The sequence below is a fragment of the Sinocyclocheilus rhinocerous genome, unplaced genomic scaffold (assembly GCF_001515625.1).
Source record: "Sinocyclocheilus rhinocerous isolate Xijiao unplaced genomic scaffold, SAMN03320098_v1.1 scaffold165, whole genome shotgun sequence".
Classification (NCBI taxonomy): Eukaryota; Metazoa; Chordata; class Actinopteri; order Cypriniformes; family Cyprinidae; genus Sinocyclocheilus; species Sinocyclocheilus rhinocerous.
In genome coordinates this window covers 122,767-144,426 of record NW_015630990.1, presented here as the reverse complement: position 1 = coordinate 144,426, position 21,660 = coordinate 122,767, and the positions used below count along the sequence as shown (strand labels likewise).

Below are 21,660 nucleotides of genomic sequence, written 5' to 3'. Positions count from 1 at the left end.
AATAAATGTCAAAATTTGCATTCGGGGAAAAAAAGCATCTTGCTGCATTTTTGCAAATATCAATCTATGAACCTTTCAACATTTTGTCAGGCAAAATGCTAATTGTACCTTTAGGAATTTGGGACACAGTGACAAGAAATGAGATGCCCTGTCCTTTTAGATGTGGAAATCAACTGAGGTAGCATACAGAAACCCTCGCAAAGGCAAAGCAAACACAGCCAGCCACGTTTTCTAGGAGGAATTATCGGTGCATAATGATACATCTATCTTAGATAAAAAACGCTTCTCCCAGTTGGAGAACCCAATAAATTCTTGCACTGGTAACCATGAATTTACAATGACTTATTATCTGTCATATATTATCGTGATAGCTGAACTGTGACATTCATGACTACAAAGTACTGTAAATAAATCAGTATATATAAAAAATATATTGCTCATATGTATTCAGTTGTTCTATTCATTATATATATTGTTAGTTCATTTTTATTTCATATTATTTAAAGAGACTATGGTAAATTTTCAACTACCGAAGTTGCAAACCTTTAGATACTTTAGTATCAGCATGCTTAGGTTTCTTCTTCATCTGCTGTCCCATCATTCCAACACCGAGGCTAATTTAACAAGGGAGAATTAAGAGTGTAAAAAGTGCTTACACAAAGGTTTCCACGTTATTTGCTTGGAATTGATTTTAACACTTAAACAGAATCCTAACTAAGGGCTTATGTGTGCCAGGCCATCTGCATTTCACCGTAGACACACACACATACTTATTAGTCTATGGATATCTATCAGAAATGCCAGCTGAAGCTGGCAATGTGTTTCCAAACAAAGCACAATTTGTTTATTTTTACCCAACAAGCATGTTCTACAGCGTCCTTATGAGCAGAGGCGGACAGTAACTAAGTACATTTACTTGAGTATTGTGCTTAAGTACACTTTTTGAGTATCTGTACTTTACTTGAGTATTATTTTTTCTGGGAACTTATGACGTACAACAATAAAAAATATGTGCATTGACATAAAAAAGGAAATTTACTTTTGGTACTTAAGTACTTTTAAAAGCAAGTACTTCTGTACTTTTACTTAAGTAAAAATCTGTCTTTACAACTTTTACTTGTAATGGAGTAATATTTGACAAGCAGTATCTGTACTTTCACTCAAGTAATGGAGTTGAGTACTTTGTCCGCCTCTGCTTATGAGCGATTAGCAATGTTGTTCTTCAAAGGTCCTTAAGAGGAGTTTGATGCAGTTCTTGCCCGTCCTCCCATTAATCCAAGCTCAGTTAAGAGTCTGCCATCTGGACGTGTGCTCCTAGCGATAAATATGATTTAGAGTTGATTCAGGCATGTTTTCCGCACCGAGTGTGTGTGGATTTCAGAATTAAATGGCCCAAACAAATGTGAAGTAGAGAGCAAATTAATATCTCTCATTTTAGAGCTCCATAACAAAGCTGCACCCTTAATTACAACCTGTAATCATTTCCTGAAACACAAATATCAAGGAATTAAATTACCATCATAGAGCTCTTGCACAAATAAACTGATCTTATAAACATAAAATATCTCCTGACGCATGTTCAGATGATTCAGAATGTCCTGCAGGTAATTCTGACGCAACAATATGCTTAATTGTCTCTCGACTGATGCTGGGATCAAGTTATTTGAGCAACCAACATAATTTTGCGAAATATTAAGTGTGTGTGAATATCAGATAATGTTGGATCTAATTACCTTCCTTTTGAGCTTCAGTTGTTTTTCAGCTGTGCCAAGCAACAGTGACCTCTACAGGGATTGAAGATGGAAAACCCAGATACACTTTTGACTTCCTGCAGTAACCTCCTTAAAGAGAGAAAAAACTGAGAATAGTATCATTTTAAACAAGTATATTAAAAAGCTATAAGTCATAGTAAATTAAATTATAAAACAAACAAAGATTAATAAATGTTTTAGAAGTATTTTTCATGGATAGTTTATGTTAAGTAATGGAAGCTTATTGTGTAAGTGTTACCATTAAAACATTAGTTTACACAGACAGTATACTGGGTAAAAAAAAATGGTTTAGAAACAATTTTCACAAGTTTCAAAGAATCAGCAAGCAATTAAACATGACATTTTTAAGTAGAAAGACTCCTTGGTTATTTCTTGTAAAACATACTTTAGTAATCTTACAAACTCAAAAAATATTTTACAGTTTAATAGACACAGTGTAGAGTTAAAACCAATAAAAATACTAATTAGAAGCCTCCTTTGCACATTTATGTGGCATACTTCCAGCATCTTAATACTTAAATGTAGTTTTATAATTAAACAAAACACTAATAATTTATTCTGTAATATGTTAAGATACTTTTCAAAACATTCCTTCAAAATTAATTTATAAATAAATAAATATTAAGATTTGTTTACAATATTCGAACAAAATAATAATGAATGAACTTTTATTCTGTCATGTATCATCTAGTAAGCAATCCCACATTATAAATAAACAATATTTAGAAATACAGTAAATAGTAAGACTGTTTTCACAATATTTTAATCAAAATGATATTGAAATCTGTCATTGTCAATTCTTCTGTTGTTTGGTGCAAAATAAACAAAGACGACTTCATTTGTCCAGCACTGCAGGAGAAGATCTCCCTGAAGACGGAGTCTTGGCCACATCCAGGTGTAATGGCAGCAAACACAGTAAGTGTTGCCAAGACGTTTCTCCCTTGCTTCTAAACTTTAGCACAGGAGGACAAAGTGTCTTTCACAGAGAGAGGGGGTAGAAAAGAAAGGGTGCCAAACACCACAAAGCAGAGCCAAGCACTGTATCAAGCAGGAGGAATGACTAACGGAAAGATAAGGGACAAACCAAAGAGAGCAGACCAAACAGGAAAAGCAGGCAAGCAGCAAATGGAGGGGTGTAGCCTGCGCCGACAAAGAGCGCATGGTGGACGCTCACGTTGCATGTATCTGCTTTTGTTTAGAGCGGACAAGAAAGCAAATCACATAAAAACATTCTGCTAACTTTTCTCTTTCCTGTGCAACCTGAATAACAGTTAACCAGCATAACAAGTAACCTATTTAAGATTAAACTGAGAATGCGGACATATTCTGTGCTGTTTTTTTACAAAAGACACACAAGCCATGTTGTGCCCTATCCCCCACTGCTGCCGAGTTTTCTTTTATGCATTCACATTCAGTTCGGCAGCGTCAAATTCTCCAGAGAGCCAGCATTGTCCTCCTGCGAGTCCCCTGGGTTTCCCATCACATAGCTGCATCTCTCATGCACACAATATAACACCCAGAAGATCCAGTAGCGAACGGGCTCCTTTTAAACGCTCGCACGCAATTTGAGGAAGATTAATTAAAATGCTATTAAAGCCACTGCTGATTGTGTTGATTCTCAAAGACTTTGCAAATTATTCCACTTTTACTGCGGCCTTAAACAAACGGATTCAATAGCCTTTCACTGATTTCACCCTCTGAATAATAAACATCTGTTATGTCATTATGCGCAGAAATAAAAGGGACACATACTTTCCCTGGCGATGTGGAAAGAACATGTTGCACCAACAGAAGATTTGCGACTGTAGTGTTACAAATATATGAGCAGTGGGGTTTCATATCGATGTGGTTCAAGCGCTTTCAAAGGCCGAGGTCTGCTCTAGTGGACTTGAATGTGTAGTCTGTGGTGCATAAAGTGAAACATAAGGCCTAGCAATGACGCTTTTTCTAATAGGATACCGAGCCCGGGGCATTAAGCAAAAAGCGTGCACCATGGATATGAAAAAAGTACATAAATGGGTGATTTAAAGAGATTGAATTAGCCTCCGTTTTAGTGCATCTGCTATACTTGTCTCTGACAGTGTTGGGGAAGATGCAGTACTTTGAAACTGTCACTACAGTCAAGTGACACTTTTTCTTATAAATACTAATAAACCGTAAAAAAGGGGGGCACTACATGTTTCCTTTTAAGTCATAAATACTAAGGAATGTGAATTACTTGAAAAAACGTTAGACCATTCCCCAAAATGTTGTCCCAACTAGTCAAACACAATTTGTAGTTGCTGTTATAGGTTTATTGTTTCACTCTTTGCGAACTTTTGTTGTTTTGCCATTAATGTTGGGTTTTTTGTTGTGTTTTGTTGTGTTAAGAGCTCATTCAGTTGTTGGCTGCGAACATAAATGTGTTGAGGTCTATGTAACCATTTAAAACTAAATCTTAGATATCTTTGCTTTCTAATGTAATTATGCCTTCTGAAACAAGGATAGCATTGTTCACTTCACATATTAAGTGTCCTGTATGCATATTGCTACCAAAATGATCAATTTACTGGTTTACTAAGTGAAAATGTGTTGTACACAAAATCTGTAATTGCCAAATGGACCATTTTGAACAAACAAATTCAAATTTCCAAAAAAGTAGTGACTGTTTTTAAGACAATAATTGAGAGAACCTAAAAATATGAATGCATAAATTCCCCTTTTTTCTTATATTCCTTTTCCTGTTTTATATTACCGTATTGGCCAGAATATAAGACGACCCTGATTATAAGACGACCTAGAGCTGGCCGTCCGGCCAAACTGAGCTATCGGGGGAGAAGAGCCTTGGTGAGAGAGGTAAAGAAGAACCCAAAGATCACTGTGGCTGAGCTCCAGAGATGCAGTCGGGAGATGGGAGAAAGTTGTAGAAAGTCAACCATCACTGCAGCCCTCCACCAGTCGGGGCTTTATGGCAGAGTGGCCCGACGGAAGCCTCTCCTCAGTTCAAGACACATGAAAGCCCGCATGGAGTTTGCTAAAAAAACACCTGAAGGACTCCAAGATGGTGAGAAATAAGATTCTCTGGTCTGATGAGACCAAGATAGAACTTTTTGGCCTTAATTCTAAGCGGTATGTGTGGAGAAAACCAGGCACCTGTCCAATACAGTCCCAACAGTGAAGCATGGTGGTGGCAGCATCATGCTGTGGGGGTGTTTTTCAGCTGCAGGGACAGGATGACTGGTTGCAATCGAGGGAAAGATGAATGCGGCCAAGTACAGGGATATCCTGGACGAAAACCTTCTCCAGAGTGCTCAGGACCTCAGACTGGAACTAAGGTTTACCTTCCAACAAGACAATGACCCTAAGCACACAGCTAAAATAACGAAGGAGTGGCTTCACAACAACTCTGTGACTGTTCTTGAATGGCCCAGCCAGAGCCCTGACTTAAACTCAATTGAGCATCTCTGGAGAGACCTAAAAATGGCTGTCCACCAACGTTTACTATCCAACCTGACAGAACTGGAGAGGATCTGCAAGGAGGAATGGCAGAGGATCCCCAATTCCAGGTGTGAAAAACTTGTTGCATCAAAAAGACTCATGGCTGTATTAGATCAAAAGGGTGCTTCTACTAAATACTGAGCATTTTTCAGTTTTTCTTTTTTAATAAATTTGCAAAAATGTCAACAATTCTGTGTTTTTCTGTCAATATGGGGTGCTGTGTGTACATTAATGAGGGAAAAAAATTAACTTAAATGATTTTAGCAAATGGCTGCAATATAACAAAGAGTGAAAAATTTAAGGGGGTCTGAATACTTTCCGTACCCACTGTATATATATATATATATATATATATTTAGCAGCATCACTACTTTCATTCAGTTACTGCCCAACACTTCTACAATCCCTTCATAAGACTTTTAAAGTGTGTTTTGAGTGATTAGCACACATAAACAATTAATCTTTAATATATTTAAAATGTCTTTGTTTTTGGTATTTCAACAAAGACCAGTCTAAAACATGTACCAATGGGTGAAACCAGCTCTGTTGTTTCATTGTCTACACACTCGCATATCACTTTGCAGTATATTTAGCCAGTTGTACGATGCAAATACGCTCACAAGTCTGGTTACCCCTACAAAACTCTCCCGGAGGATTCGCTACTCGTGCAGCTGTAAGGTTTTCTGCTTCTTTTGTTTTTACTTGCGATCTTTACAACACGCATTACATTATGTATTTCATGGCACACTCGTTTTATGCGTATTTGGCGCCACCTAGTGTTGTGGGTGTATTATTGACATGTCAAAGTCTAGACCCTGAATATAAGACGACCGCGTTTTTTCAGATGTATTTCCAAGAAAAAAATATCGTCTTATATTCGGGACAATACGGTAATAATATGCAACAGTGTGAAACTTGAACACATAATTTTTCACTAAATAATAACTCTAATTTGTACAAATAAAAACAACCTAATTTACATAAAAAAATAAAAACAAAAAAATACTACAATCAAATCAATTATTGTTTTTTTAATTAATTAATTAATGTTTAATCAATTACATGAACTTAATGAACCAGACTTTCCAAAATTACATGAGAGAGAACAATTTAAGATGAACTGATTCACTCAGGGAATGAATGAATGAAAATTTTCTAACACTATATGAGAGAAAATCATTTAGAATAAATTGATTCACCAATATCAATCTGACTTGCAATGTATATGAGAACTGGAGAGGACTGTTTGATTATTCAGTTCAGACATACAAATTAAACATTAACTCACGTAAAAACAGCCACCAATTATTTGCTCACACTATACTACTTGGAAAAATATGTCTGTTACTGGAAAAGCTACAGGACATTGAAAACAGCTAAACTAGCAAAACCTCCTAAAATGAGCTTAGCAGCAGAGGCGAACCAAGATGAAGTGGGGGCCCAAGGCAAAATTAAAAGATAAGGCCCTTCTAAAAGATTATTTTGTTATATGTACCGCTATTCCCTGCGCTACTTGAATAGATAATGCTTCTCTTTACTTTCTTTATTCCTTCAAAAAAAATGCATCAGAGGCCAAATATTAATTCTCCCTGTCACCCAGCAAAAGCAAGGGGAGAGCGACGCACTTGGCATACCAGCCTGTGTTTTAGCATGATTAAGGCGCACATAAAGGCCTTTCGCAGGCTGCTTTGAACCTTGCCATTCAATTCTTTTTGTTTTTTGCGCATATTCAAACTTATTCCCCCGCACTGCTGGAAGCTGATCCTGAAAGACAACGTTAATGAAACATATAACTAGCTAAAGACAATGGGATTAGCGGCGTCCGAGAGCGGAGCACCTCCATCCGGGCTGGCAGGTCCGCTCTTCCCCCTTCCCCACGCCCATGAATATCCTTTTAAAAAATGCCAATAGTTGTGATTGCTTAAAGCTCGATCCTTTGGCTCCATAAAGATGTGCGTGGAAAGAATCACATCAAGGAATGACATTGACAGAGGAACTGCTGACTCGCATCAGTGTTTGTCTTTTGATGTGAGAGATCAAATCGATGTATACACTCTCGTCGAACGGCATGCTGGGAGGGGGGTGGGGGGAGGGGATTAGCATTTCACATCCCCGAGAGTCGAAGGTGCCTGCTTGCCTTAAATCATTAGTGTTTATGTCCTCTTGCACCAAATAATCAGGAGTTTTCTTGTGGGGAGCTGGAAGGAGCTTTCTCCTGAGCTGAGTGAAAGATCCCCTTCGCTTCCTCAATTATTAAGTGGCTACATGGGAAATAAGGAAACATTAGCAGGTGTGTAAAAATTGTAAAAGATTTTAAGTGCTTCAAAAGAGTCACCCAGGGGAGAAAACAGGAACGTGAAACTGCTTTGGCAGTAACCAGGCAGTGAAACAATCGCTTGAGCAGAAAATGGTTATAGGAGATACACTGCCAAGAGTTAAGTGCATTTCTGAAGTTAAAGCAGTATAAATAGAGAGATATGAGAAGGGTCCAAATGAAGAGTGGTTAGAAGGAGAAAACAAAATTCAAAACCTACAATGCACTTCAAATACACATTGTCCTCAACGAACGGCCAATATCACCCACTTATTCCCACAACAGTGGGTCTCAGTTATGCATTGTTCGTGGGTTATGCAAGTTCGAAACACAGAACACATTTCTAAACAAATCAAATTGTTATCGTTCATAAAACTATTTGTAAATAAACGGTAATATTTAATTACATTTGACAACTTACGTACAAAATATTTTTCTGTATGATTTGCACCGAAATTTGTTCTGCTTCACTTTATTAAACTGATGTTATTCGAACTGGTCAATCTGCGAAATCAGGAGTATTATAGTTAACTAAAACTAAAACCATAAAAAGAATTTTTGTTACTTGAAATAAAATGAATGTTAATTAAAATTAAATATTAAATATATTTATTTCAGCTAGTTGCCAACATTTTTTCATTTTTAATTTAATTTAACTTGATGTACTAAACAAAAACTAAAACCGAAATGAAAAACAAAACAAAAAATTTTTAAAACTTTAACTAAAATTAAAAAGAAAATGGAAAATATAAAAATAAAGACTACTTCAAAATATTAATACAACTATAATAGTATCTCAATCATAGTAAAATAACACTGCATTAACAAATCATGATGCACTGCAAATTATATATTTAATACATATGTGTGTTTGTATTATACACACACACGCGCGCGCACTCACACACAAATTATAAATACACATATGCTTGTTGATATACACATATATAATTTTAAATTCATATTAATTAACTTAATAGTAATGCTTTAATACTAATTCAATTAATATAATGACCGTATAACTTTGTGGTTGTTCTTCTCACATAATAAAATAATATTCTCAATAAAATGTATTTGGCACATATTTGTGTAATAAATGTGATAATGTACAGGTATTCTACAAAATAAACCCCAGCAGTGTGATCTTGTATCATCCTGGGTGGATTTATTTAGCAATAATGATCATCTGACTGTATATTAATCCTTAACTACTACTTCTCATGGCCCTGAATTCCTTCATTGTGTCCTCATCTCTCAAGTAAAGTACTTATCCTTGGCTATACTGCAATACTACGGCAGCTAATGAAAGTATCAGAGTGTGTGACATAGAACAAAGTTGTTAAGAGTTGTGCAGGAGTGATTTTGCGGTTAGAGTATTGCGCTTTTCTACACTATTTGAATGCATAGGGCTTGCTTGCAGCTCTACGCTAATGATCAAAGTTGAGAGGGGAAAAATCTCTTGAGTGTAAGTTATGAGGATGAGATGAGCAGAAGAAAATGTTTTGCTATCCAGCTTTGAACACTTTACACTTTCCAATAAGCTTTGTTTTTTAATTGGCTGAAATTAATCTTAGGGATGTAGATGCCTGATTTGCATTCATTAAAACTCAACCAAAGAAGTCATGCTTAATTCCAATCAAATTTGCTTAATTATGCATGGCGAAAGAATCCCAAATGAGCTGAGGATTTTTGTTAGCTTTCCCTTTTTTCTATAGCAAATAAAAAGCTTTTTTTTTTCTTTTTGTTTCCTATAGCAAATAAAACTTAATGAAGCTGTCTCTTTGTGTTCTGCTGAATGTTGAGGAGCTGGGCTGCGGCACCTTGAGTCTTTGTTGAAAAACAATATTATGGCTAAAGTAATTATAGGAATCTGCATTTTTCATTGTTAATTGTGGATGTCAGCATCATTAATTTTAATTTACAGCGGGCAATAAAATTAAGAATACTTTGTGCTGATGTTTTAAATCATGCCAGTGAAGGCGATGCATTATGCAACTTAAATTTCAAGAAGATATTGATTAGGGCAGATAGCCTTTTCTATGAATCTTAAACAGGCAGATGCAAGATAAAGCCTGAGGTATCACTTTCGCTCGCTGTCACTGCGCCGGACGGGGGAAAGGACATCCATATTCCCTGTGATGCTTCTTTGGCAGTGAAAAATAAGTGATGGGAATGAAATATAGAATAAATATACAGGAGAAATAAAAAGGGACACAGAGCTTATACTCTATTCAGTCATTTGTTGTATGCAACCCCACTTGGAAGACTATTTACAATGTCAAAAGTACTGTTGCAATATGCAGAGTGAACATTATTTATGCTATTAAAGTAAGTTATTGATTGAGCTAAATCTCTGAAATAAGTAATAAAAATGGAAATACGTAGGTGTGTGGTGCCACAAAAAGATGGGCCAGAGAAAACGCACGTCATATCTTAAAATATTTAAATCAGTGCTTTATTTGTTTCAGCCAGGCTCCCTTCCATATGTCCAGTGATCTATGTTTCTTAAAGGGCACCTATTATGCTAAATCCACTTTTACATGGTGTTTGGACATAAATGTGTGTTGGCAGTGTGTGAACACAACCACCCTACAATGATAAAAATCCACCCACTCCTCATTTTTTAATCCCCTTTAAACCAAGTCAGTCTTAATAGGCCTGCCGTTTTGATTCTCATGCAGTGTGACGTCACATTGTATAGGGCCGGGCCACGGGGCTTGATTGACAGCCCTGCATTGCGATAGTTTCCACCCTCATCGGTTGTACACTGTCCTCCTTTTTCTCCGCGCTAGAGCAGCTGTAACGTCAACAATGTCTCGCAAGAAAGCCCGATGCTCTGTGTTTGGATGTAAGACTGAACATAAGAGTCTTCATTTTCTCCCAACATCTGAGCTGCTGAGGACGCTGTGGATTACTTTCATTTTTCAAAGTAATGCGCCTCAAAATCTACCTAAATACGTGTATCACTCCTGACTCCTTTGTGAATGTCATATCGTTATAATGCTTAGCGTTTTAACCGTATTTGTGTGCATACATTAAGTATTTTTTAACTGATCAGCGCGGTCAATTGAGCTCTGTAACATTGCGCTGTTTCGTCCCACTTTCTGTGCATTTGGCTTCCCATATGTATGGCTAAACACCGGTTCTCTCGCTCTCAGTTATGTTGCTTCTACCGGCTGTTTATTGCTGTAGATATGCAATGCAGAGAGACGTATACGCGACGCCCTCTTCTGGGTAGGGTTGCACCTGCCATCCCTAAGTTCTTACTTAAATTAGAACGTTAAGTCCACACTAGAGGCTTAGTAACCACTAGCTAGTTTGTAACTAAATCTATACATTATTTGGTTGCACCAGTTGTTCGTAAGGCAGGACGTAGGTAGTAGTTCGTAAACTCTCCGTAAAGTAATGCGTAGTCGAATAATATGACGTTTACCCTAAATCATCCAATATAAACCTTCCAATATGCGAGCAGAACTTGTTTAAATGCTATGAATTTTAATTTATCCGTCATTCTAACTTCTTTTGCCTCACGTATACTAACGGTAGAAATATAAACAAGTTTCCATTAAAACCGATACATTAATAACATTAGTCTATATGTAAGCTATTTTTATATTTAAATAACATTCAGAAACTGTAATTGAAATGAATAAGGATCAATAAATAATGAAAGAAAAAAAAAACATAAGAAATGCCATTTATTTATTATTTCATCTGACATGCGCAACACAGACCGAAGTGCACAGAGGCGCGCAGTAGATGGGGTGTTGAAGATGCGCTAAAAAAGAAACAAAGTACGTTTATTCACATATTGTTCTCTCTCTTAATATGTACGTGAGTGTAAATGTCAGCAGCATCATATATGCCTAAAGGATTGCAGGTTGTCGGGTAAAAGAAGAGCATATTGATGCAGTTCACTCAGTCTGCTATTTTATTCCAACTGTTACTCCTGACCCGACGCTTCTGTAAATATTTAGTTTACGTAGAGTTACACTTCAACTACGTGTAAAGGTGCAACGAAAAAATATTTAATAGTGCGTAAGTTGTAACTTAGTGCTGGTGCAACAGGCCCCTGGAGAATATGGTGGGAATATGCAGCTCATTTGCATTTAAAGCGATACACACCAAAATGACATTTTCCAGTTATAATAAATGATCTGTTGGGTATTTTGGGTTGAAACTTCACAGACACATTCTGGGGACACCCAAGACCAATATTACATCTTGTAAAATGGAGCATAATAGGTGCCCTTTAAGCTACAAAATATGTGCGACTGGCAGCGTAACAAGAGCACTTTAGGTTGTCTCTATTTTGCAGGACAACACAATGTGCTTGCACCAACACCATTTGATTAATAGCCTCTTTTCTTCATTGGTGTACAGGATATATCCAGCTGCAAGAATCTTTGGAGCATTGTACTTGGAAAACAAAGGAAGAATAAAATTGATCTGTCTGGAAACAGAAATCAATGAATAGTTATTTCCTGTTTCATGCATGTTATTTAGACAGAGTCACTGAGTTACAAGAATTCCCCTTTCTACTTCAAGAATACCAAGGACTTGATGGGAAAGTGTAGAGGTACATTTAATGTTTTTGGCCAAATTATGCTTCCAGACATTGCAACTTTAATGTGAAAAAGAAAAAAAAATCACTGTTTGAATTATTGGTAATTTTGACAAGACAAAATGTTAAAAACTTGGCAAGTACTTTTAGGAGTAGTTCACCATGTAAACCCGCGTGTTACTCCAAACCTATATGACTATCTTTCTTCTGTGGTAAATAAATGAAGGTTTTTTATGGAATAATCTTTAAGAATTAGCAAGGACTTGGCTGTAAATGTAAAACACAGTTGCATAGTTAATGTTTTTTGGCCTAATTATGCTTCAAGACATTGCAACTTCAATATGAAAAAGGCGGGAAAATAGAATTGTAATTTGAATTACTGGTGATTTTAACCAAACAAACATCAAAAATGGCAAGTAATTGTCAAAATAAAATTTTTAAATTGTCATTATTTGTGCACCCCACTCTAAACCTATACGATTTACTTTTTTCTGTGGAAAACAATAGAAAATTTTGTTGATGAAGCTTTTGATGAAAGAATGTTTGAGAATTCCCCTTTGTTCTTTGGTTGTAAATGTAAAGCATAGAGATATATTTAATGTGTTGAGCCTGATTATGGTTCAAGACAGTGCAACTTCAATGTGAAGAAGATTTTTAAAAGGATAGTTCAGCCACAATTTACTGTCAAATGAAAAGACATTTTCCAAATGAAGACTATTTTTGTTTTCAGTTGAACTATCCCTTTAAGAAAGCAAGATATCATATTGTCAGATTTTTTCCTGTACAGAAACAAAAACATTACTGCCAAGGAATAAAAAAGACATCACAGCCAAGCACGGTTATAATTGCCATGTTTGTGGTCCCTGGTTAGATTTATGTCTAGAAAGATTTGCCTGTGCCTGTTCTGCATACAGGACTATTATTTCTTGGGGGTGATTGTGTTGCTATCACAAAAGCTTCTCTGCTCGATTGTTCTGTTTCGAAGTTGGAGGGCTGCCCGTGGCCTTTTTTTTATTACTCAGGCAACTCCAACTATCAGCTCCATTTTCCTCTTCCTGCTTTTTTCCTGTCAGACACTGAGACAAGTCACTCCAATGTAACAATGAGGGTGATTTCATTTGACTTATCACACACACTAACTGCTAAACCAGCTGCCCGGACTTTGATCCAATGCACTTCCTGCAATGGACTTCCTAAACAGGCGGTAAACAGGCTGAAACTATGCTGTCATTACTTCAGAGCAACGAAAACATTTCAAATTGATTATTTTACCTGTTGCCCAGGTCCCACTGGACCTGAAAGAAAGCAGGTCTGGCTTAGCAGCGCTCCAGTCTCCACGTTTCCCCAATGCAAATCTTGAGACAATGGTGTTAATTCAGCCATGTGATCGCTGAATACCGCAAGGGCATTGCGACAGGAAACCATACGGACGTGTAGTGTTAGCATATACTTCTGAAGGAAAAAAATAGCCCCAACGTTTTGGGAAATGCCCTTTTATTCATACCACTGTCCATCGTTCTCCCGAAGGTTAACACGCAGCCATTACTTCCATTGTATTGCAAACGAGAGAAAATAAGTCACACGTGCTCTTAAGGGATTTTCCCTTTCTCCATTAAGCATTCTTTTTCACGAGGGGCTAAATCATTGACATCGCTTTAGGCTTTCTGGTCAACACGGTTGAATATAAAAGACTGGAGATTAATTCAGCAATCTGTGACATCATTGTGTGAATAATTCATTCTGAAGGCCAGATAAGAAATGATCTGTGTGGAAATTAATAGCACTTATTTAATAACATTCTCCCACGGATTCTCGGCGCTACACGATGGCGCTGGAGTCGCGGAGAGCGGGTTCAAAAATCAAGGCGGATGATTCATTCGCACTCCTCTGGTAGTTGAGTTTGATGGATCATTCTTAAAAGCGTCGTCGCTAATCTTCGGCTCCTCTTTTTTAGGTTATTCACAGATCAGTGAGTTTTCCGGCTAATCCGGGTTTTGATGCTCCCCTGTCTGTGTACATGGTATTCATCATATCTTGACAAGAGGAGTCCTTCAGACAACAAATAACCTTCAGTAAGGGGACGTGAGCAGTAGATGTGCAGTTATTTTGGATATGTATCACAGAGGGATAAGAACACAGCGGGAGATGAATGGTGCCCTTGTTGGCAGTGGGAATGGACCCCTTTCTGACTCCTCTGAATAATCATTCTGAACCCTAGCCATGCCTTCGACAACTTAATCAGACAGCCTACTACCTGTAAAGTGGCTGGGCTGATTTGATTGCCATTTTTATTGGATCCCCCACCCATAAATCAAAGCAATGGGGACGGTTCTACAGACATGACCACTCGTCATTTGCTAGTAGCCTTGGAAACATTGTTGCGGGAGTTGTGCGACTGTCAGTGGGGGTAAATCAGACTTTGGAAATTTTGCCCCTGCTCCAGAAGAGCGTTATGGTTAGAGTAAATCATCTTGAAAATTGATGTCACTTTGCCAAAGTGGTTCACCTATCCCTCGATGGAGCTCTGTCATCCCTTGTCAATGTCAGTACTTTTATCTTACTTTCTAAAAAGTGCCTTTTCCACATGATGGGCGACTAAGGGATCGCTAAACTGCAGTGGGGAACTTTTCTCAAACAAACTGCTCTGGAACAATACATCCTTAGAGCTTCTCAAGTTATCCTTAAATGGAACAAGAGCACCCAAAAACTAATATTCATGTCATTAGTCATTCACCATATCAAACCCAAACACTTTTGAGTTTAAAAGCAGAAATTTTGAGAAAATATACACATCTCTATTCTGTACGTCCATGTTGTAAAGCTCCAAAAATAAAATAAAATAAAATAATTAAATTAAATTAAATTAAATGTTAAACTGAGCAGGCATTATCTGGAACAGTGTCCAAGATGAATTAAAATACAATAATAATACTTGCAGTTTGTTTATGAATCCAAACACACACAAAAAAATACATCACATACAAAAAAACAACCATAACTCAAATCACACAAAACAAAAAACATTTCTCCAAATCATAATTATTTTAATTTTTTGGTAAACTATCCAATTAGGAAGTCAAGAAATTGTCAGACTATTTTATGTACCATTTCATCTCTTTTTATCCAAATTATTTTTGAATATTCTCTTATATTCTGAAAAAATGTCAAATACAGAAGCAAAATTGGATGTAAATGGCAAGTCACATAAAAAAATATTAATTTTAAAAAGTAATTTGATGGGGAAAAAATTGAATGAAAAGTATTAAAACATCAAGGGACTCTATTGAGATGTCCCTTCCAGTAGTGTGTCAAAAGTGCGAGCGCTAATGATATGCTGAGGATTGAAAATTACCATCTCGGATATGTCTAAACCAGTAAACTGGTAAACAAGCCTCCTGTTAGGAACAGGGATGATTTGAATCAACAAGGGTGAACAGATATGGATACTCCCTGCATTAGTGTTAATAGGAATAGATTATAGAGGGATTTGGCGATGTGACCTTCAGTGTACTAATTGAAATAGTATTCAGAGTCAGCAGTGGAGTAATCAAGTTAAACACAGAATCATAAATCATCATGAGAAGCGCTGTCACAACTAAGCCATTAGCCCCCTGTTTTTCATCCACACACCCTCATGGAAATATCTGCCACGCTGCTCCGTAGGTTAATAGGAACAGAAATGGCATTTAAAGTCTATTTGGATCAAATGTACTGCGCGCCTGAAAGTAGAACTTCGCTAATTTACAGGTAATATGAATTGATGTGGTTATGGTAGGGGCTACTTGAGCCGACAGTGGAGTTGGACTTGGGACTGCTGGGAGTTCAGACCTGATGTTTATATGGACCTTGACATGCAGGATTCAACAGGTCATTCTGTGTTAAAATAATTTAAATAATTAAACACACACGCACACACACACACACACATATATATATATATTTTTTTTTAAACGATTTACAATTAACTTTTTTTTACAAAAAAATGTTTTTGTTTGCCATCACATGTTAAATGAAAGATTGAAAATATACCTCCAATAGATTTTTAATGGTGTTAAGCTAAAATCAAATACACCACAAAGTTGTAAAATTTAAATAAATGTAATTTAAATAAAATAATACATGAATAAAAATTTTTTATATTAACTTCAAATCTCAGGAGGTACTTTAAGTGAACATTTAAGTCAAAGGGGTTCGGCTTACCAAAAAAAATAAATTCATTAATAAAATATCCCTGCAAATCTGGCTGAATAAAGTGTGGCGTTCAGCATTTGTGGTCACTTGTGCCTCCTGTGATGCATATAGCAGCACTCTGTGGCACTGGGTGGTTTGTCTAAGTTCCTAACATCTTTATTGATATCAACAAGTACTCTCCTAGCAAATAGCTTTTTAATTGTTGCGAAATGAGTGAATTAGATACTAAACAGTCGGTTAGCGTCAATGAAACGTCTTTCACAGAAGAGTGACCACCAAACTTGTCAGAACGCTGATAAGAGGCTGAACTGGAATGCTTACATGGCATTAATCAAATAGCTACGTCTAATTAAACAGGTTTAAAACACGGCTTTTTCTAAATGTTGCTCAGGTATTGCAATAATTTTTGATCACCCAAGCCTGGAAGACAAATAATTAGAACTGCCACACCATTCTGATGAGTGATGTCAGCGTCTCGGAGTGACCTTCCCACTGCTAATTAATTTTCATCCCGAGAAAAAAAAGACCCTGTTGTTGCATATTATTAATTGAGTTCATGAAAAGATGCGGCTGATTAATTTTTGTTGATAATACTTGTCATTCCAGGGAGCGTTGGTGATCATTTTATGGCTTTTTGTTTTAGCGCTCCTCAAAGTTGGTCCGACTCATCTGCAGTGCCATTAATTCACTCCAAAGCTGGAATTACAGGACAAACTACATTTAGAGTTAGTTACAAATTAGTTGCTTTGCTTTTGAAGTGTTTCTTTACCAGAAAAAAGCAATGAGTTACGGTTTAATGTCGGCCAGGTCATATGAGAATAACTGTCATGTACTAAAAAAAGACCACGGAGGTTGTCAAAATCACCATTTGCATATACTTAAGTTATATTTTTGTGAAACTCTAAAGGATTGCTAGACATTTTATTTACATTAGCTGTGAGGAAAAGTCTGGAATAATCTGGAATTCTGCTGAACTGACTGGACTGTTTGACTCCAATTAGCCTACCCCCATTTCAAGCTGTCAATATCATAGAGCTTTATATCTATTGCACTTTCATATCTATCTATCACAGATCTTCTTTTCCTGTCATTTCTCACTATAGCTAACATTGTTCTGTCAATGATCCTGATTGTTTAAATCATTTATTTAATAAAAGTATGGCAGTTATTATTATCATTTCATTGGTGCAGCGGTTTGCTCCAGAAATACGAGCACCACAGTAAACCTGAGAAAGTTGGATTGTGTCATGACCCGATCCCACGCCCCTTTTCTCTCGTTCATTTCCTGTTCAGACTAAATCAATATGTGAGGCATAAAAAGCTTCCCAAAATAAATAAAAAATAAGATCAACTTTAGTTACTACTCAAAAAAAGATCATATCACACTTCAAAAGTCTTGCACAGAAAAATCCAGAGAATTCCATATAGGCTACAAACTTTCTTTCACAGCTGCATGGTGTCGTTGTAACCGTCTCCTAATGTTGTAGGTATAGTCAATGGCACTCACAGAAATATTAGAGTTCTCAGGAGGCCTTTCTCAACATAAAATGAGTCCCCAGCTCAGAAGGGCTGCTATTCTTTGATAAGGTATTGCTGCAGAATGCTGTAAAGAAAACCATTATGAATTGATAATGCTGGGCACAGACTTGTTAATAGAAAAAAATGTCATTTATCTGAAACGTCTCACAATCGTCTGTGAAATGCAAGATGTCATTGAGCTGGTGAAAATGTGTCCCTTAATGAATATTCTTCCAAGCATTGTCCTTGACAGCCTAAATGTATGTGAATAGCACAGAGTGTCATGGTTGTAAAATGACATTAATAGAACTGTAATTATACAGCAGCACTGTTATATTTCACTGCTGTATGTTATTATGCTTGGCATAATAAAATAATACTTGAGGACTAATAAACAGAATTCTTTGTGTAATTTCTTTAGCGACAGTTTACAGTGAGCAACGCTGGCCTCAGCCTGCAGTCTTAAAAGTGCTCAAAATATGATGATTTAAACTGGATAAATATTCTTTAATTAAGTCTCATGTGAATTGATAACACCTCAGTTGGAGGGAAACATAGACTTTATGGCTTTACTATATTAATCCACTGGTTTGTGGTTTACCTTAATTGTCATTCACAGAGAACACAACACCACATATGCAGAATATGTTATACTTGTTTTGAGAGTGGAGAAAAAAAAATAGTAACACTTTACAATAAGGTTACATTAGTTAATGTTAGTTAATGTATTAACTAACTTGAACAATACATTTATTACAGTATTTAATAATCTTTGTTAATGTTAGCTAATAAAAATACAGCAGTTCAGAGTGCATTGACTAATGTTAACAAGCACAACTTTTGATTTTAATAATGCATTAGTTGAAATTAACATGAACTAAGATTAATAAATGCTGTAGAAGTATTGTTCATTCTTAGTTCATGTTAACTAAAGTAGTTAAATATATAGGTCAGTCATGAAACTCTAGATGGCGCAGGCGACGGGTTGTTATGATGATATTCAGAGAGTTAAAAGACTTGGCACATCTGATTGGTTCATGCTGCATATGCAGCCAATGAGCTTACTGCCTTGCATTTATATGGCTGGCTAGCATTCACTAGAGATTCCTGCAGCGCGCTTTCAGAGTTTCTCTGAAACCCTCCACCGTCCCCAGCTCCACCTGTATAGATCTGCTATGGATTATTTTATATGCTATTTGTGCAGCAGCAGTATGTCTTAAATACTCATGGCACCGTATCGTCATATGCATTGGCAGTAGCAAGTTCCTGTACTTGCTTGCAGCAGCAGCAATAATCTACAACTACAGCACTAACCAACAACAGCAGCAATTCAGCAGCAGCGTAGCAGATCTATTCCACCAAGACCAAATATATTAACATTGTTATATCCATCACCATGCTAAAATCTTCCGAGAGTTGTCATGATTGAACTAGTGTTAATTAATAAACTTTATTAAAAAGTATTAATATTATTATTTGTCTTGGAACTGGCTGAAGTTTTGAACCCTTTTTTCTGTGGCCTTTGATGTGGAAGTTTATTTCCTATTTTTCTCTATTTTTCTCAAAAAGCATATACAATCGTTTAAAAACCTCAGATCTCATAATCAGTCTGTCCTGAAAGTTTTGTATATTTATTTATGCATTTAGCAGACGCTTTTATCCAAAGCGACTTACAGTGCATTCAGACTACACATTTTTTACCAGTATGTGTATTCCCTGGGAATTGAACCCACGACCTTTTGCGCTGCTAACGCAATGCTCTACCACTGAGCCACAGGAACACTGTATATAATAAAGAAGCAAACAAGGGGGTTTTCTTCCTGAAACCACAATTCATTGAAACAAATGAAAGCATGTAATTTGTTGCTACCATGTGCAAAACATGTTGCTGCCATGAAAATTCCTTCCAAAGTAATATATGGAATAACAAATACTACAGCACATTACTTTTCCGTTTAGTGTTATTTAAAAATAATTCAAATAATAAAAGTAGTAGATCTGATTACGTAACTCGCGTTACTTGTAATGCGTTACCCCCAACACTGTAGATATCTATAATAAAGTTAAAGTTATATGAAACACACACACAACAGGCTCACTCTAAACAGCCAAACCTTTGAAATGCTAAAGAGCAGAATGAAAGAATAAAAGTATTGGCGAGCAATCCAAGAGTCTAAACAGAGAGGATATCAGGGGATTAATGACTGATTGCCATTCATCTCTTAACCTGAAGGAGATCGGCTGCTTGAATCCTCCTTCTCTGGAGGTGAGCATATGGACAGTGCATCTGTTTTTGTGGCGAGTTGAGCGATTCTACGTAGAGTATAAAACTGGGATTCTGTCCAACTCAAGAGTAGGTTGTCCCCACCTGATAAATGGTTTATGCTTTCCAGATTGCATGTTTGACCATTTAAACTTAATTAATCACTAGTGTTCAAATACATTGTTTCATGTTGTTGGAGGCTTAAAAAGTGTTGTTTGTTTTCAAGTTTGGGAACATAAAAAACTGCTAGCAACACTATGCACCACTTCAAGGCTGCTTCAAGTTTGGGCAGTCATACTGTAGTTAACATGAGCAAGTGTTTGTCTTTGGAAACATTAACCAAACATTGAAAGCGATTCAGAAAGAAAAAAAAATCATTAGACCGGTTTCATTTGTCTCTTCAAACACAAATCCCTGAATAAAGCATGAGCATCCCCCAAAACAATATAGCTTTCAGCACCACCCACTGGTAGGAAATGTCCTATATAAATACTTTTGACAACAGAAATTATATTCTCACAAGACTTTGACCCTCTGTCATTTCAAACTGCCTTTCACCTCTCACTCACCCCATCAGAGAGCATTCAATCATCTGTAATTGCGATCACACATCACCCTTACAAAACAACTGCTGCAAATGCAATCTATAACTGGACCCGAACAGGGAATGGAAATCCCATTCCTGGGAGCTCTAAAACAAACAATGTGTTAGTCCTATCAGTAACCTCTATCCTGAGAGGACAAGGTTAACATCGACACTCTGTGAATTGGTGCACCCAAAATAACAATCGCACCGAACACAATCAAAGCGTTCCTGTGTCCCTCATTGTTTAATTTTCTGTTTTTTATCTGCGATATCTCCCAGCGTGCTCTTATCTTTGACCCTCAGCTTGTAGCTTTGTGGCAGCTTCCCTTTTAGATGGCTGATGACCTTGGGAGGGATGTCATTAAACCCTGACCCATTTGATGATCCCCTCATGTGGAATACATATGCCAAACGGGAGCCGCTTTCACTCAAACCGCCTTTCACCTCTCACTCACCCCATCAGAGAGCATTCAATCATCTGTAATTGCGATCACACATCACCCTTACAAAACAACTACTGCAAATGCAATCTATAACTGGACCCAAACAGGGGAATGGAAATCCCATTCCTGGGAGTTCTAAAACAAACAATGTTAGTCCTACCAGTAACCTCTATCCTGAGAGGACAAGGTTAACATCGACACTCTGTGAATTGGTGCACCCAAAATAACAATCGCACCGAACAACACAATCAAAGCATTCCCGCGTTCCCTCATTGTTTAATTTTCTGTTTTTTATCTGCGATATCTCCCAGCATGCTCTTATCTTTGACCCTCAGCTTGTAGCTTTGTGGCAGCTTCCCTTTTAGATGGCTGATGACCTTGGGAGGGATGTCATTAAACCCTGACCCATTTGATGATCCCCTCATGTGGAATACATATGCCAAACGGGAGCCGCTTTCACACAGCAGGGGTGACGTGAAATACTTACAAAAATATGACTTGACACACTTTATCAAATGGGGAAAGATGAAGA

At 36.9% G+C, this 21,660-nt stretch overlaps 1 long non-coding RNA gene across 1 annotated transcript in view; it reads right to left on the bottom strand.

Annotated features, from left to right (window-relative positions):
• Positions 1-1,247: 1,247 nt before the first annotated feature.
• Positions 1,248-21,660, bottom strand: part of LOC107740918 (uncharacterized) — a 26,105-nt gene continuing 5,692 nt past the window's right edge. Inside the window, exons 2-3 of the long non-coding RNA XR_001640131.1 lie at positions 1,734-1,841; positions 1,248-1,314 (exon numbers count right to left, since the gene is read on the bottom strand). This is a non-coding gene — a long non-coding RNA (uncharacterized LOC107740918). The remainder of the gene's footprint in view (positions 1,315-1,733; positions 1,842-21,660) is intronic.